General features: G+C 41.6%; 1 protein-coding gene across 3 annotated transcripts in view; it reads right to left on the bottom strand.

Moving 5' to 3' along the window:
• fam49a (family with sequence similarity 49 member A) overlaps positions 1-17442 on the bottom strand; it is a 158233-nt gene that overhangs the window by 59041 nt on the left and 81750 nt on the right. For 2 of the 3 annotated variants that reach the window (XM_078399281.1, XM_078399283.1), the window contains exon 2: positions 11700-11749. The exons of the other annotated variant lie outside the window; for it this stretch is intronic. The gene's annotated coding sequence lies outside the window, so the exon portion shown is untranslated. The remainder of the gene's footprint in view (positions 1-11699; positions 11750-17442) is intronic. 3 annotated transcript variants of the gene reach the window in all.

Genomic DNA, 17442 nt, shown 5'->3' on the forward strand with positions numbered 1-17442 from the left:
GGGAAAATAATGTAATTATGCAGTTGTACCTGTGAGTTGACATGCGCAAAATGGACAATAATGCAGATACTGATTTCCAGTGCTTTCATCAGACCCATTCCTCCAAACCTTTACAAACATGATAACTGTTGCTTTAGTATACCCATCATATGCAGAGGTCTACCTGCAGAAAGCTAGTAAGACTGGCAAAAAATATTTTTCTCAACTTAGACTGTCATCCTGACATGGACCATCAAAGATTTTCCTCCTACACTGAATCTAACATTCCACTCTCCAAGGAGAAACACCAACATTGTCCACCAACATATGACAAGAGTGGTGCTATTAATTACTGGCTCTAGCCAAATTCTACCTTACCAAGGTTGAACACCAGTTCTCCATCTCACACCTCCCTTTGAACTGTCACTTCACCCAACAATATTAGATGGTGTAGGAAAATAACTGCAGATGCTGGTACAAATCGAAGGTATCACAAAATGCTAAAGTAACTCAGCAGGTCAGGCAGCATCCAGGAGAGAGGGAATGGGTGGTGTTTCGGGTCGAGACCCTTCTTCAGACTTGAACAAGGGTCAGTCTGAAGAAGGGTCTCAACCCGAAACGTCACCCATTCCCTCTCTCCAACAATATTAGGTCATCATTTCCCAGATTGACCTTTGGAGATCTTCCCTCCACAGCTTCTAATGTCTGTCCCTATAATGTACGGTCACTTATAATGTATGATCACTTCAACCTTCAAAGTTCCATGAGCAGAAATGTTATGCTAGACCCCCTATTTCAGTCAGTTTGTGTACTATGGAATCCACTTTACTCTTCAAGAAAAAAAACAAAGTGCTGGAGGAGGTTTACCAGAATGCTGCCTAGATTAGAGTGTATTAGCTATAAGGGGGGCCGAGACATACTTGGGATTATTTTCTGCGGAACATCAGAGGTTGAGTGGAGACCTGACAAAAATACATAAAATTATGAGGAGCATAATTCATCAATCAGAATATTGAGTATAGATGTTGGGAAGTCGTGTTGCAGTTGTACAAGATATTGGTACTTTAGCCACTTTAGGGTTCAGTGTTCAGTATTGGTCATTCCGTTAAAGAAAAGATGTGAAGCTGGAAAGAGAAGATTTACGAGGATATTGTCAGGACTCGAGGGCCTGAGTTTAAGGGAGAGGTTGAGCAGGCTGAGACTATATTCCTTAGAGCGCAGGAGGATGAGGGAAGATCTTAGAGAGATGTATAAGATGAGAGGAATAGATAGGGTAAATGCACAGTTTTTTTTGCCCAGAGTCGGGGAAATTGAGAACCAGATACAATAGGTTTACTGTTAAGTGGAGAAGATTTAAAAGGAAGCTAAGGCGCAACTTTTTTTAAAAACATATATGGTGGTAGGTATATGGAACAGCTGCCAAAGGAAGTAGTTGGCAGGTACTATCACATTTAAAACACATTTGGGCAGGTACATTGATAGGATGACCAGAGTCTCTTGCCCAGTGTAAGGGAATCGAGGACCAGAGGTCATGGGTTCAAGGTGAAGAGGAAAAGATTTAATAGGAATCCGAGGGGGTAACTTTTTCACATAAATGGTGGTGGGTGTAAGGAACAACCAGCCAGAGGAGGTAGTTGAGGCTGGGGACTATCCCAACGTTTAAGAAACAATTTGACAGGTACATGGATAGGACAGGTTTGGAGGGATATGGACCAAGCGCAGGCAAATGGGACTAGTGTAGCTGGGACATTGTTAGCCAGTGTGGGCAAGTTGGGCCGAAGGGCCTGTTTTCACACTGTATCACTCTATGACTCTATGATAGGCTTCGAGGGTTATGGGACAAATGCAGACAGATGGCACTTGTGTTGATGGTGCATATTGGTCGGCTTAGGCAGAATGGGCCGAAGGGACCTCTTCCACACTGTAGGACTCTATGACTTTATGCATAGAAAGGGTAGAAGCCAGAACCATTGCCCCAGGATGCAAATTTCACGGAGTAGAGGCCAAAGCTTTATGGTGAGAGGGACAAAGTTCAAAGGAGATACACGGTAAGTTGCCATGTATCTCCTTTGAACTTTGTCCCACTCACCATAAAGCTAATGGCCTCTACTCCTTGAAATTTGCATCCTGGGGCAATAGGTTCTGGCATCTACCCTTTCTATGCATAAAGTTTTTTTTCAAACACACAAAGTGATGGGTACGTAGAACACTCTGCAAGGTGTGGTGATGGAAGCAGAAAAAACGGCCGTGGCATTCAAGAGGCTTTTAGATGGGCACATGGATAAGCAGGGAATGGAGGGATATGGATCACATGTAGGCAAAGGGTAGTAGGTATATGGAGCGAGCTACCAGAGGAGGTAGTTGAGGCAGGTACTATCACAACTTGGCACAACTATATTTAACTTGGCATCATGTTCGAAGGGTCTGTTCCTGTGCTGTTCTGCAAATCATTGACACTCCACTCACTTTAGACTATTTCAGCATTCAGACTTCCCTAAACTTTAAGCATTGCTCTCAGTATTGGCACACACCCCATTGGTTTAAAACTGTTAATACCATACATCTGTCTTAACAGCTGACATATGTCTGTTCAGATTCCTAACTAAATCAATGTTTCAGTCATGAAATCTCAAATCTGTGGTCAATTAGTCTATCAAACCTTGTCAAATCAGGACCTTTAACCAAGAATTTACTGCATTGGGTTTTGCTATGCATTGGGTTTTGCTATGCATTGGGTTTTGCTATGCATTGGGTTTTGCTATGCATTGGGTTTTGCTATGCATTGGGTTTTGCTATGCATTGGGTTTTGCTATGCATTGGGTTTTGCTATGCATTGGGTTTTGCTATGCATTGGGTTTTGCTATGCATTGGGTTTTGCTATGCATTGGGTTTTGCTATGCATTGGGTTTTGCTATGCATTGGGTTTTGCTATGCATTGGGTTTTGCTATGCATTGGGTTTTGCTATGCATTGGGTTTTGCTATGCATTGGGTTTTGCTATGCATTGGGTTTTGCTATGCATTGGGTTTTGCTATGCATTGGGTTTTGCTATGCATTGGGTTTTGCTATGCATTGGGTTTTGCTATGCATTGGGTTTTGCTATGCATTGGGTTTTGCTATGCATTGGGTTTTGCTATGCATTGGGTTTTGCTATGCATTGGGTTTTGCTATGCATTGGGTTTTGCTATGCATTGGGTTTTGCTATGCATTGGGTTTTGCTATGCATTGGGTTTTGCTATGCATTGGGTTTTGCTATGCATTGGGTTTTGCTATGCATTGGGTTTTGCTATGCATTGGGTTTTGCTATGCATTGGGTTTTGCTATGCATTGGGTTTTGCTATGCATTGGGTTTTGCTATGCATTGGGTTTTGCTATGCATTGGGTTTTGCTATGCATTGGGTTTTGCTATGCATTGGGTTTTGCTATGCATTGGGTTTTGCTATGCATTGGGTTTTGCTATGCATTGGGTTTTGCTATGCATTGGGTTTTGCTATGCATTGGGTTTTGCTATGCATTGGGTTTTGCTATGCATTGGGTTTTGCTATGCATTGGGTTTTGCTATGCATTGGGTTTTGCTATGCATTGGGTTTTGCTATGCATTGGGTTTTGCTATGCATTGGGTTTTGCTATGCATTGGGTTTTGCTATGCATTGGGTTTTGCTATGCATTGGGTTTTGCTATGCATTGGGTTTTGCTATGCATTTAATTCAAGCACATAACCCAAACCAAGTTATTCTGACTTACTCAGCTCAGTTGTAACCTAATATAACATTTCATGTAAATGATACACATTGCAGTCCCAACAAACTAAAAATCGGGTTTTTTTCTGCGGCATTTTATGCTGTGTTCTGAAATATTTTTCTATTCTGAAATAGGATAGTTTGGTCCATAAGTTAATCTTCAAATGCTTTTTAAGAAATGGTTCATCAGCATACTTGGTAGCATGCGACAAATTTCTGCATGGCTATTTATTTTCGTCTTTGGTGGTTCTTTGAGATCAAAGATGACACCCTCCAATCTGGTTCTCTGAGCCATCGTGTGAAAGAAGAAACTGCAAATTCTTCCAGAGAAGGAGCACTTGATAGGAAAGGTGGGTGAAGATTGAGGAGATGCACACCTTCCACAGCTATGCACAACCTTGCGCACTGTACAATTTACAGCCGTCTGTGGAATAAAATTCTCCAATAAGCCTCAGTTCTGAATTTGAATTGCAGATTTACAGAATGTCTTATTTAAGGAAAGATACCAATTTCAGATAGGCATTAAATATCACAATGAGGCTAGGTTACAGTTATAGTGTGTAAAAATCTAATAGCATCATTGGAATTCACAGCAATCTTTTCTCTAAATGACAAAAATTAACATAAATACTGCAAAAAGATGATCCAATACTATTCGTTCAAAAATCAAGTAACTACTTTGTAACATAATTCCTAATACAAATGCATATCGAGTATTACTCTGATAAATCATTAGCATGTAACAGTTGGCAGAGAATACTGCTAAATATCAGGCACTGATCATATTTGCAATTTTTGCTGCAGTAATATGTTACTGTGCTAATATAATTTCCCAATAAACATAGAAACATAGAAAATAGGTGCAGGAGTAGGCCATTCGGCCCTTCGAGCATGCACCGCCATTCAATATGATCATGGCTGATCATTCAGCTCAGTAGCCTGTACCTGCCTTCTCTCCATACCCCCTGATCCCTTTAGCAAAAAGGGCCACATCTAACTCCCTCTTAAATATAGCCAATGAACTGGCCTCAACTACCTTCTGTGGCAGAGAATTCCACAGACTCACCACTCTCTGTGTGAAGAAATGTTTTCTCATCTCGGTCCTAAAAGACTTCCCCCTTATCCTTAAGCTGTGACCCCTGGTTCTGGACTCCCCCAACATCGGGAACAATCTTCCCGCATCTAGCCTCTCCAACCCCTTAAGAATTTTATGTGTTTCTATAAGATCCCCCCTCAGTCTTCTAAATTCCAGCGAGTACAAGCCCAGTCTATCTAGTCTTTCCTCATATGCAAGTCCCGCCATCCCAGGGATCAATCTGGTGAACCTTCTCTGTACTCCCTCTAAGGCAAGAACGTCTTTCCTCAGGTTAGGAGACCAAAACTGCACACAATGATGTATTTGTCATCGCTGTCCAAAATCCTTAACATAAAATGCAATAAAATATTTTAATTGGAAATTATAGAATGCGGAAGTATTCATTAGCAATGGAGATCTTTGATAAATACAATTATCCTCTGGACATTAACAAACTTTTAATACCTGTTCAATTTTAAGTGAGTTTATCTTAGTACAAAAATAGATTTCATTCTCCTCAGATCTGATAACTGTCATCATATGTGTTGCTTATCAAGGAACAATAATCTGATTTGTATCCTGGATGGCAAAGGGGTTCATTGTAACTTTTCCATTTCTATGACCGGAGACTAAATTTGACTTGACTCAAGGGATTTAAGTACATTTCTCATACTGATTGTTCTAAAGACCTTTTTGTTCAGATGGTGAAGGCAGTGAACACCACAGAGAGATCAAGATCAGTAAGTTCACAGATCACACTAAGATTTCTGTTGTTGTTGACAGGGTAGAGGGTAATCTTAGGTTGCAGAGCGATTTGGATGTGTTGATGAAATAGACTGAAAAATGGTAGGAGGAGTTTAATCCTGACAAATGTGAAATGATGCATTTGAGGGTACTTTTAAACTCGGACTTACACCATGATTGTAAGGTCCAAGGGAGTATTGAGGAACAGAGGGACCTTAGTGCGCAGGTTCAAAGATCCTAGAAGGTGGCAGGACAGTTAAACATTGTGGGTAAGGCAGCATATCGGATACTGGCCTTCAGGGCATTGAGTCCAAAAACAAGGAAGTTATGCTCCCACTTTATATAACACTGATCAATTGCACTCAGCTGCAGTACCGCATGCAATTCTGGTCATTACATCACAGGAAGGATGTCAAGTCAAGTGTCAAGAGTGTTTCATTGAAATATGCACCAGACTGGAACAATGAAATGTCTTACTTGCAGCAGTTTTACAGGCACATTAATGCTCAATACAGAAAAATAAATGTACAATGTGCAAGAATAATAAATAAATTATCAGTATCTCTGAATCATACAGCACGGAAACCAGCCCTTCGGCTTAACTCGTCCATGTCGACCTAGACACCCCACCTAAGCTAGTCCCATTTGCCTGCACTATGCCCATATTCCTCTAACTGTTGTTTTCTACCTGCCTCAACTACTTCCTCTGGCCACTCACTCAAGATACCAACCGCCTTTTGTGTGTAAAAATTGCTCCAGAGTTCCTTTTAAATGTTTCCCCTTTCACCTTAAACCTATGTCCTCCAGTTCCCGATTCCCCTACCCTTGGGACAAATAAAAAGCGTTCTCAATCCAAAAACTACCTCTGCTACTTTCTCAACAAATATTGCCTCAACTGCAATACGGACTGTTTGTCAGGACATCTCCATTAACATTCTTAAGTTCTCCAGATTCCATGTCTTTCCACGCAGTAAAAACCGAGGAGAAATATTCATAGTGGACCTTGCCCCACACATAGATGACCACTCCAGTTTCTGGTAGCAGCAAGATGAAAATCTGGTCAGAATAATGTGGATCTTTGATGATATTAGCTGCTTCTTGAGGTAGTGCTTTCTGTAAATCCCTTAAATGGTAGGTGGTTCAATATCTTTGGTGGCCCTGGTAATGTCCACTATTTTCTGCAGCCTTTGTATTTGGATGTTCAAGTAACTGAACCAGGCCATGATGCAACCAGTGTGCTCTCCACCATACACCTGTAGATGTTCAATCAAGTACTAAGGTTCATGCTGAATCTCTTCAAACTTCTGATGAAATAAGAGAGTGATGGCTCTGGGCGTGCAGCGGAGGTTCACTAGGTTAATTCCCGGAATGGCGGGACTGTCATATGTTGAAAGACTGGAACGACTAGGCTTGTACGCACTGGAATTTAGGATGAGAGGAGATCTTATCGAAACGTATAAGATTATTAACGGGTTAAACACGTTAGAGGCAGGAAACATGTTCCCAATGTTGGGGGAGTCCAGAACAAGGGGCCACAGTTTAAGAATAAAGGGTAGGCCATTTAGAACTGAGATGAGGAAAAACTTTTTCAGTCAGAGAGTTGTGAATCTGTGGAATTCTCTGCCTCAGAAGGCAGTGGAGGCCAATTCTCTGAATGCATTCAAGAGAGAGCTGGATAGAGCTCTTAAGGATAGCGGAGTCAGGGGGTATAGGGAGAAGGCAGGAACGGGGTACTGATTGAGAATGATCGGCCATGATCACATTGAACGGCGGTGCTGGCTCGAAGGGCCGAATGGCCTCCTCCTGCACCTATTGTCTATTGAAACAGTACAGAGGCGATTCACTAGGACATTACCAGAGCTGAGCATTTCAGTTATGAGGAGAGAAGGGAAAGAGGCCAGGTCTGTTTTTCCTGGAGTGGAGGTGGTTGAGCGGACATGATTGAAGTATATAAAATTATGAGGTATAGAAAGGGTAGACTAGAGGAAACTTTTCTCCTTCTCAGAGGTTAATAAAACAAGAGGAGACAGATTTAAAGGGATCACATTTAGGGGGACAATTTTCATCCTGGGAGTCGGGTTCAAGCTGCTCTAGGTTTGTTTTCAAGAGAGAGTTAGATTTAGCTCTTAGGGCTAAACAAATCAAGGGATATGGGGAAAAGCAGGAACGGGGTACTGATTTTGGATGATCAGCCATGGTCATATTGAATTGCTTCGAAGGGCTGAATGGCCTACCCCTGCACCACTATTCTATGTTTCCATGTAACTCTGCTACCTGAGAGTTCTGGAAGGAGAGTCGTCGATAGCCTTTAACTCTTTAGATGAGTACTTAAACCCCGTGGACCGTGCTGGAAGTTGAGATTAATGCAGATGGGTGCTGATTGGTTAGTGAGCTGAATGGCGTGTTTCCGGGACATATGAGGTGCACTGAGCTTGCTAATGTCAGAAGGATTCCTGTTGAGATGTTAGTGAGGTTACCAAGGTAGATAACGGAGTTTGGTTAAAATTATCGCTCTTTGCATTATCGCTCAATTATAAAAGGTTTGGATGAGCATAGAATTTGGGATAGGGCAATAAATCCCTGAGGTTGCCTAACCTTCTGACATTCAACCTCCTATAAATGCCAATATGAAGAATGCAAAATGAAGAATGATAGAGCGTTTAACGAACTTAATTTCATTATGCAGAGAGTGAATAGGAGGAGAAATGGGAATACAATATTGAAGGAAAAAGCAGAATAGAAAAAATATATATATGCTTGGGTTTTCTTAATGCAGCTCACAAAAGGTTATGATTCCCTCTTTACTGAACTGGTGTAAATTTTCAGAATTTAGGCTGGATTTTCTGGTTATTGGGCTCCACCGGAGACTCTAAGCAATATCGATGTGAACCTTATGCTGATTTTTGTTGTTGTTGCTCTGTTCTGTTCTAGTTCTGGGATGATGGAAGTGAAAAAATAATTTGCTGACATCCTTCAGTTTAATGAATGCATGCACATGCACGCATGAGAGAACGACATTACTTTCATTTGCTGTCCAGATACTCAGCTAGAAATGTGTTCCGATCCACTTATTAATGTTTCAACAGTTAAACGTTCATAGCATTTTTTACCACCCATTATGTTGCTGATCAAGTTGAGGAGCAGGCTGTGAACTGCGGGCAAAGCTGCTCTAGTTTTGTTTACCACAGAAGCAGTAGCTGCATATTGTAAAATAAAACAAATTAATGACCGATGGACCCTGCTTGTGCCAGACCATGTGTTTCTCACATAAGGATTGCACAATAGGAATCCCTTTCCACAGCTCAAGTGCCAAAATAATTGAGAGACAACTGCCCAAAAAAGCAGAGACATGTGAGAGCAATTAATTGTCTCACTTAAGCCGATGGTAACTCTTAGACATTCGTACGATTAGAGGATAATTAATATTTCCCAAAGATAATACTCTTTCAGATTAAATTCTGTTTAATCTACTTTCCAATAATTGAGGAAAATAAAGGTCATGTGTGGATTTACTGTCAGGACCATCCCAGAGATTTCCGAGCGCTTCTAATCTTCCAAGGCACTGTTCAAGGATTTATATAGATTGAGCCACAGAGTATATTGGCGTAGAACCAATCTTTTGCCTTCTGTGGGTAATCTTAAAATGGAGCAGCACAAAACATATTCAATTTCACGTAGAGTTTAACTTGTGCAGTCCCATTTCTCCCTTTCCCAGCTGTGCCTGTATTTTGGCACATCATCTGGCCAACTGCTATCCAGAAATTGAAAAGATATACAAAACTGCAGGTGCTGAAAATCAGACATAAAAAGTGTTCTCAATCCGAAACAGTAATTCTCCTTCTCTTTCCACAGATATCGCTTGACCAGACTAGTGTTCCCAGCATCTCTGCTCCCCAGAGGTCCTTTCTGTTTGTTTTCCTCCACTGTATAACTTGGCAATTAACCCAACATAGTGTGAGTGCGTTTGAAATGCACTCCTCACTTTGCCGTCAGTAGACTCCTTGAAAAAATAAAAAAATCCAACTCGATCGCGACATGCGGTTTTGTGGTTGTTTGATTGGTTTGCTGTGTTAATTTGTAAACAGACTGATTATAGATGAACACCGTGACTGTGTAACAGATCGACTGCATCAGTTCAAGGTGGTTCACTTCCACCTTCGAGGGCAATTATGTTTGGGCAGGCACAAGTAGTGAATAAATAAGGTTCATGCACACTATAAGTGCTACACTCCAAATTATTACAGTGATCCAGTGAGTCAGGAGTGGTACCAGATGATTGGAAAATTGCCAATATTACCCCGCGGCACAAGAAAGGTGCAAAGCAGAATAGTGGGAACTATAGGCCGATTAGTCTGACTTCGGTGGTTGGTAAGATTTTAGAGTCCATTATAAAGCATCAGGTTACGGAGCACTTAGAAGTTCATGATAAAATAGGCCAAAGTAAGCATTGCTTTGTGAACAGGTCTTCTTGCCTGACAAATTTTCTGGAATTATTTGAAGAAGTAAATAGCAGGACAGCCAAAGGATAGTCAGGAGATGGTGTAAATCTAGATTTTCAGAAAGCCTTTGATAAGGTGCCACATGGGAGGCTGCTAACGAAGATGAGAGCCCATGGTATCAAAGGGCAGATACTAGCATGGATATCAGGTTGGCTGGATGGCAGAAGCAAAGAGCGGCAATAAAGGGGGCCTTTTTCTGGATGGCAGCCTATGACTAAATGAGTTCCGCAGGGCTCGGTGCTGGGGTCGCTGCTCTTCATGTTGTACATTAATGTATATTCATTGGATGAGGGGATTGAAGGCTTTGTGGCCAAGTTTGTGGATGATACGAAAATAGGTGGAGGGGCAGGTGGTGTAGAGAAAGCAGGGACTCTGCAGAAGGACTTGGACAGGTTGGGAGAGTGGGCAGAGAAGTGGTAGATGGATAATAGAGTAGCAAAGTGTGGAGTCATGCATTTTGGTAGTAGAAATAAAGGTGTAGATTATTTTCTAAATGGGGGGAGAATCCAGAAATTGGAGGTGCAAATGAACTTGGGAGTGCTGTTGCAGCATTCCCAAAAAGTTAATCAACACGTCGAATCGGTAGTTATTTCAAGAGGGCTTGTGTACAAAAACAGGGATGTAATGCTGAAGCTCTATAAGATGCTGGTCAGGCCGCATTTGGATTGTTGTGAGCAATTTTGGGCATCATGTCTGAGGAAGGATATGCTGGCTCTGGAGAGGATCCAGAGGAGATTTACAAGAATGATTCCAGGAATGAGTAGGTTAACATATGATGAGCATTTGATGGCACTGGGCCTATACTCACTGGAGTTTAGAAGAATGAGGGGGGACCTCATTGAAAAGTACAGAATAGTGAAAGACTTGGATAGAGTGGATGTGGAGAGGATGTTTCCACTAGTGGGAGAGTCTAGGACTAGAGGTCATAGACTCAGAATTAAAGGACATTCTTTTAGCAAGGAGATCAGGAGGAATTTCTTTAGAGGGTTGTGAATCTGTGTAATTCTTTGCCACAGAACGCTGTGGAGACAAAGTCAGTGGATATATTTAAGGCAGAGATAGATAGATTCTTGATTAGTATGGGTGTCGGAGGTTGTGGGGAGAAGGCAGGAGAATGGGGTTAAGAGGGAGAGATAGATCAGCCATGATTGAATGATGGAGTAGACTTGATGGGCTGAATGGCCTAATTCTGCTCCTATCACTTACGACCCTACAATCCTTTTCACAATGTAGTTAAAAGCTAGAATGTTATGGTTAAGTTTCTTTGAATAAATAGTATTATTCTCCAAAGTAATACAGAATCCCGGATTCCACAATATCATAACGTAATTTTTGGGCATACATGAAATGAAGATATATACACTTTTAAAAAATGAAATACACTTTTTTCTCTGGCCTGGGGTTCAAAATTATAAAATCAGCAGTACTACTATTAGGAAACTAGCCATATTTCAAAAACAGAAGGAAGCTTGGGTAGTTTCAGATCAATGAAGGCAAGATAGATGAGCAGTTTGCACAAATGAAAATTCAACTCCCAGGCACAGATTCCTCAACCAGTTGATCAGTTACTTCACAATCAGCAAAACATCAGTAAAATTAAAAAAAACAGCTTTCATCCTGTAGCAGAAAATAATGACAATATCATCTTCAAAATAAATTCTACCTTTTAATTTCAATGCGAAGGATTTCAGAATAGCAAAATCTGGATGAAATCTGCAAAGAGAAAGACAAATAATTAACAACCACATTTAAACTGCTATTGAAAAAATTTTCAGCTCTAATATATGTCTTTTAAATGCATCTCACAGGAAATTCTATTATTATAAATTCTATTTACACAGGGTAAATTGCGTCCATGGTGTGCCTCAGAGATCAATGCTGGGCCTATTGCTGATCGTCAGATATATCAATGATTTGGATGAGAGTGTACAAGACATGATTGGTAAATTTGCAGATGACACTAAAATAGATGGTATCGTGGACAGTGAAGAATTACAGTGAGATGTTGTTCAGCTGAGCAAGTGGGCCAAAGATTGGCAAATGGAATTTAATTCTGATAAGTGTGAGGTGTCGAACCAGAGCAGGACATTCAGTGAATGGTAGGGCAGAGGGATCAAGGAGTACAAGTTATGACTCTCTAAAAGTGGTGTCACAGGCAGATAGGGTGAAGATGGCTTGGCCTTCATCAGTCAAGGAATTGACCTTCATCAGTCAAGGAATTGAGTAGAGAAGCTGGGACATTATGCACAACACGATGGTGAGGCCACATTTGGATTTTTGTGTTCAGTTTTGGTCACCCTATTTTAAGAAAGAGTGAATAACATGAAAAGAGTCCAGAGCAGATTTATGAGGATGTTGCCAAGACTCGAGTGCCTGAGTGATAGGGAGAGGTAGGCAGGCTAGGACTTTATTCCTTGGAGCACTGGATGATGAATGGCGATATTACAGAGGTGTATAAAATTATGCGAGGAATAGATATGATGGATGCATTATGTGGAGAGGAATCAAGAATAAGGGGGCACATGTTTAAGGAGAGAGGGGAATGATTTAATAGAAACCTGAGGGGCAACTTTCTCCACAGACTGGTGGGTATTTGGAAGTAGTTGAGGCAGCTACATTAATAACATTTAATAGACATTTGGACAGTTACACAGGCTGGAAAGGTTTAGAGAGATATAGGGCAAATGCAAATTCCTTAGATGGGGCAGCTTGGTTGGGCCAAAGAATACAGATGTATTTAAAAGAAGAATTGGTTTACAAACAGCATTGACTTGCAGTTGCAAAATCAATGGCACCTTACTGTAGTGGAAAAGTCTGTCTGAAGAACTCGTTGCTCAATGTTCTAATTACAGGCACCTCCCAAAGGACAATTCATTCATTACTTTCGTCTAATACAATCTGTAGCTAACTGCACACTGAAGCCAAACTACTTTTACGAGCAATACATAATTTAAAGGACTCTTTTCCAAGGATGTATTCCAAATTAAGTGCAACATGCATAAATGTTAGGATGGTTTAGGTTTCTTATTGTCACATGTACTGAGGCACAGTGAAAAACTTTGTTTTGTATTCTATCCAATCTCATCAGATAATACAATACATAGATAAATCAAGTCAAACCCAAGCACATCAGTTGGAAGATACAGCGTGCAGAATATAGTTCTCAGCAATGTAGCGCATCAGTTCCATAGACAAATCCAATGTCTGCAAAGAGGTTGATGTGAATCAGACACTACCCTAGCTAATGGAAAGACTGCTCAGAAGCCTGATAACTATGGGGAAGTAGCTCTTCCCTAGACTGATGGTGCGCACTTTCAAGCTTCCGTACTTTTTGCTAGACAGAAGTAGGGAGGAGTAGGAATGACAGGTGGGATAAGTCTTTATGTTGGCTGGTTTTCCCAAGGCAACATGAAATGTAGATGGAGTCAATGGTGGAAGGTCTGGATCTGGAAAAAAGATTGTTTTGTCATTTGTCATGTCCTGGTCTCTGATATGGAGAAAGGCTCATGTACTGCAGAATCATGATCTTGGGGGCAGGGGGGGGGGGGGGAGGCTGAAGGCGAGAGGGGAAAATTGAATAGGGACCCGAGGGGCAACATTTTTCGCAGAGAGTTGTACGTATATGGAATAAGCTGTTGAGGCAGGTATAGTCATGTGTAAAATTCAGAGAAAGGCATAATGTGGGGTCCGGCAGTATCTCTAGAGAACATGGATAGGTGACTTCTCGGGTCTTTTAAAAGACATTTGGACAGGTACGTGAATAGGAAGGGTGGTGAGAATATGGGGCAAATATAGGCAAATGGGACCAGATTAGATGGCCATTTTAGTCAGCATGGACATATTAGGCCAAAAGGGTCTTTTTTTCTATTTGACTCTGTGACTCTTTAGTTTTGCACATATACCCACCGTTAAGAGCAAAACTGAGTAAGCACACACTATTGAAGTGACTTTATGGAAGTTACACGATATCACACTGGTGATGGATGGTATGATGCTTTTTCATTCGTCTTTCAAATTATGTTTTGCTGCTAACTAGCACACTGTGGATACCCAAAACCAGTGCTAATTAGTGAGTATCTGAAGATTGTTAGGGAGATCTCTGGTACCTAGCCCGGAACAAATCACAGAAGCTCAAAAGGTTAATCAGACATGTTAATGATAGGCAATTTTTTTTTAAGTTGCAAGGAAAAATACACAAGGTCTGACTACTTCCAAACAAATAAATTTCCTCTGCCCTCGGCTATGAATCCAGCCAAGCCCAATCCTGCCTGCACTATACATGCACACTTTCAAGGAGGAGTGACTGGGTAGCCAGCAGAATTCAATCACTGCATAATGAATCCCCTCCACGGCCCAGGATCACAAGATTAACTGCCTCACTGGTGCAGCTAAGCTCCATAAAGTCAATGAATGCACCCCGGCACCTTCCTGATCTGTCAGGCTGATACTGCAAAATGTGATACATTTCCTGAGCCATCAATCACCACTGACCTCTGCTTCCCGCAATCCTTCCTTCAAATGGAAAGTGAGTTATTCAGACTTAAAGGAGGTAAAAATGTGCTGTTCCTCTCGGGCCAGAATTGGGATCATGATCACTCATGATTCACGTTAATGTCTTGGACTGAAGCTTAGATAGTGATGCATCAAAATTTGCTGATGACACCAAACTGGGAGAATAATTAAACCCTGAGGAAGAATGTGACATTAGAACATTCACCGCCTGGGAGGTTACAAAGAGCTTTACCAGATAAATCTGAGGTGATACAAATTGGTCAGTAACACAGGAACAAATCGAATGTATAATTTTTTTTAAATGGACGTAAAAGCAAACGAGGTTGGAATACTGGTGATCGATTCATTAGAAATAATGATGAAAGTCGGCAAAGCATTGAAAAATGCTAACAAAGCACTGTGATTTATTTCCACTGATATGGAGCTCAGAATTATGCTTGCCTTGCAATGGAGACAATGTCATACTGCACTTAAAAGTACAATGCAGAAATTCCCACTTATTGAACATACAACTGTGACAATACGCAGAAGACGTAAAGAAAAATTTAGAGAGCCGTACCAAATCTGAGAACACAGCTGACAGAAAACAGTGAAAACTGCAGAATTACTGAATCATAATGGTCCCAGTTTTGATCCAAGTGGAACACCACATTTCACGTTCTTTCAGTCTGAATAACCCTTTCCAGTTGTCCCCTTCCACCCATATACCTCCTCCCCCTCCAGTTTTAAATTTGACTACTCCTCTTCTGACACCCTTTTGTCTGCTTTTCATCTCTAGCCTTCATCTAAACATCTGCCAATCACCCCCCCCCCCCCCCACCCACCTCACTTGAGTTCCCTTTCACTTGCCTGGCTTTGTTTCCACCTTCCCACTTTTTCTGCTTCCTTTCCAGCATCTGCAATCAATCTAAAGAAGGGTCTTGATCTGAAATGCCATTCCATTCCTTCCGGTGGGTCAGGCAGTTAATGTTTTACACTTTTGTTTCTTTTTAACCTTTATCCTCAGTTAGCCCACCCATCTACCAATCATTCCCCCTCACCTATCATTTGACAGGCTTTATCCTGCCCCCATCTCTCTTTTCCAGTTTTCTCCCCCTACTCCAATCAATCTGAAGAAGGCCCCCAACTTGAAACATCATCCGTCCATTCCCTCCACAGCTGCTGCCTGACATGCTGAGCTCAAGACTTGTTTTGCTCAAGATTCTCATTTGCAGTTTCTTGTGTCTTTCAACCTTTTACACACTTGGTAAACAACTATGCAGTCCTGCAGTCCTGGACTTTTATCTATGCATTCTAAATATTTGGATGGCACTGAACAGGTTCAGCAACTTAGAAAGCATGTTACTGATGGATTAGAAAGGATAGAGAAGTCAGGGCTTCCAGGAAAGTTGAAGTTATGGTGTTTGCAGTGTGGGCTATTCCCTAGGTTGATGTGGCCATTGACAGTATATGAGGTGCCAATTTCTAAGGTGGAAAGGTTAGAGAGATTGGTTAGTTCATATATTAGGAAATGGTTAGGAGTTCCATGGTGTCTTAGTAAAGTGGCTTTATATGGGAAAGGTATCTCCAATTACCATTATCTAGCCTAACAGAGGAGTTTAAGTGTGTTACGGTGAGGTTAGAGTTGCATTATCAGGGAGTAAGGATACCTTAGTTAGTAATCTGGTGTCAAGTGTAACTGGAGGGAGGAAGTGGAACTCAAAGCAGGCAGTAGAAGAAGCACAAGCAGCTCTGAGGCACACGGACATTGTTGGTAGGGGAAAGGAGGCTTAGGGTTCAGCACAGAGTAAGGCAGGTCCAACAGAGAAGAGGAGATTGGGCTGTAGAGCAGGTACGTCGTCAGGAGGAAGCAGTGAGATGTATAATGGGCAGTAGCTCAGGTTAAGCAGGGACAGTGGGTGAACTGGGAAAGTGTAGAGAAGAGATTTAGCTGGAGGGACCTGCAGTGCATGGGGGCAGGTCATGTACGTTTTCCTACAAGGGCTATTTATGATGTGCTGCCATCACCGCAGAACCTCAAACAATGGGTAGGTGGGACCCGGCGTGTCCATTGTGTTCAGAGGTGGCAACGTTGAGGCATATTTTATCAGGATCTAGGATTAGTCTTTCTCAGGGTCAGTATACTTGGCGGCATAACCAGGTATTGGAGTGCACAGCTGCAGCAATTGAGAGGAGGAGAGTACCGGTGAATTCAGTAGGGATCAGGACTGGGATGGTAGTGATTCATTTACTTCCATTAATATTTCAACACTTATTTCAGTGTTTTTCAATTTTATTGTCCAATTTTTGTCAATGTTTTGCTCATGGTGGAGAGCTTGATAACTGGGATCCAGGTGAGCGGGAAGGGAGCACTGGATTGAGCATCCGGTCAGTCAGATGCTGAACCGTCGGGATTTCAGAATAGTCAGATAGTGGTTATCAGAGTTTTGCTGTACTAGTTATATTGTGTACAGAATTGAGTTTCTAAGTAAATCAAGATAGATATAAGTTGCTTACTGATGGCTTTACACCAACGGAATCCTTTTAATCTGAAAGGGTTCTCCAGAGATTTACAGATGCATAGAGTTAGTGGCAACCCACATGGCAGCATGGACAGTTTTGTTGGCATGGTAGTCTGGAAATACAGTGGGAATAAACTCCAGATCATAGAAACATAGAAAATAGGTGCAGGAGTATGCCATTCGGGCCTTCGAGCCAGCACCCATCATTCAATATGATCATGACTGATCATCCAAAATCAGCACGCCATTCCTGCCTTTTCCCCATATCTCTTGAGTCCGTTAGCCCTAAGAGCTATATCTAACTCTCTCTTGATAACATCCACTGAATTGGCCCCCACTGCCTTCTGTGGCAGAGAATTCCACAGATTCACAACTCTCTGGGTAAAAAAGGCT

The sequence above is a fragment of the Rhinoraja longicauda genome, chromosome 5, assembly GCF_053455715.1.
Source record: "Rhinoraja longicauda isolate Sanriku21f chromosome 5, sRhiLon1.1, whole genome shotgun sequence".
Classification (NCBI taxonomy): Eukaryota; Metazoa; Chordata; class Chondrichthyes; order Rajiformes; family Arhynchobatidae; genus Rhinoraja; species Rhinoraja longicauda.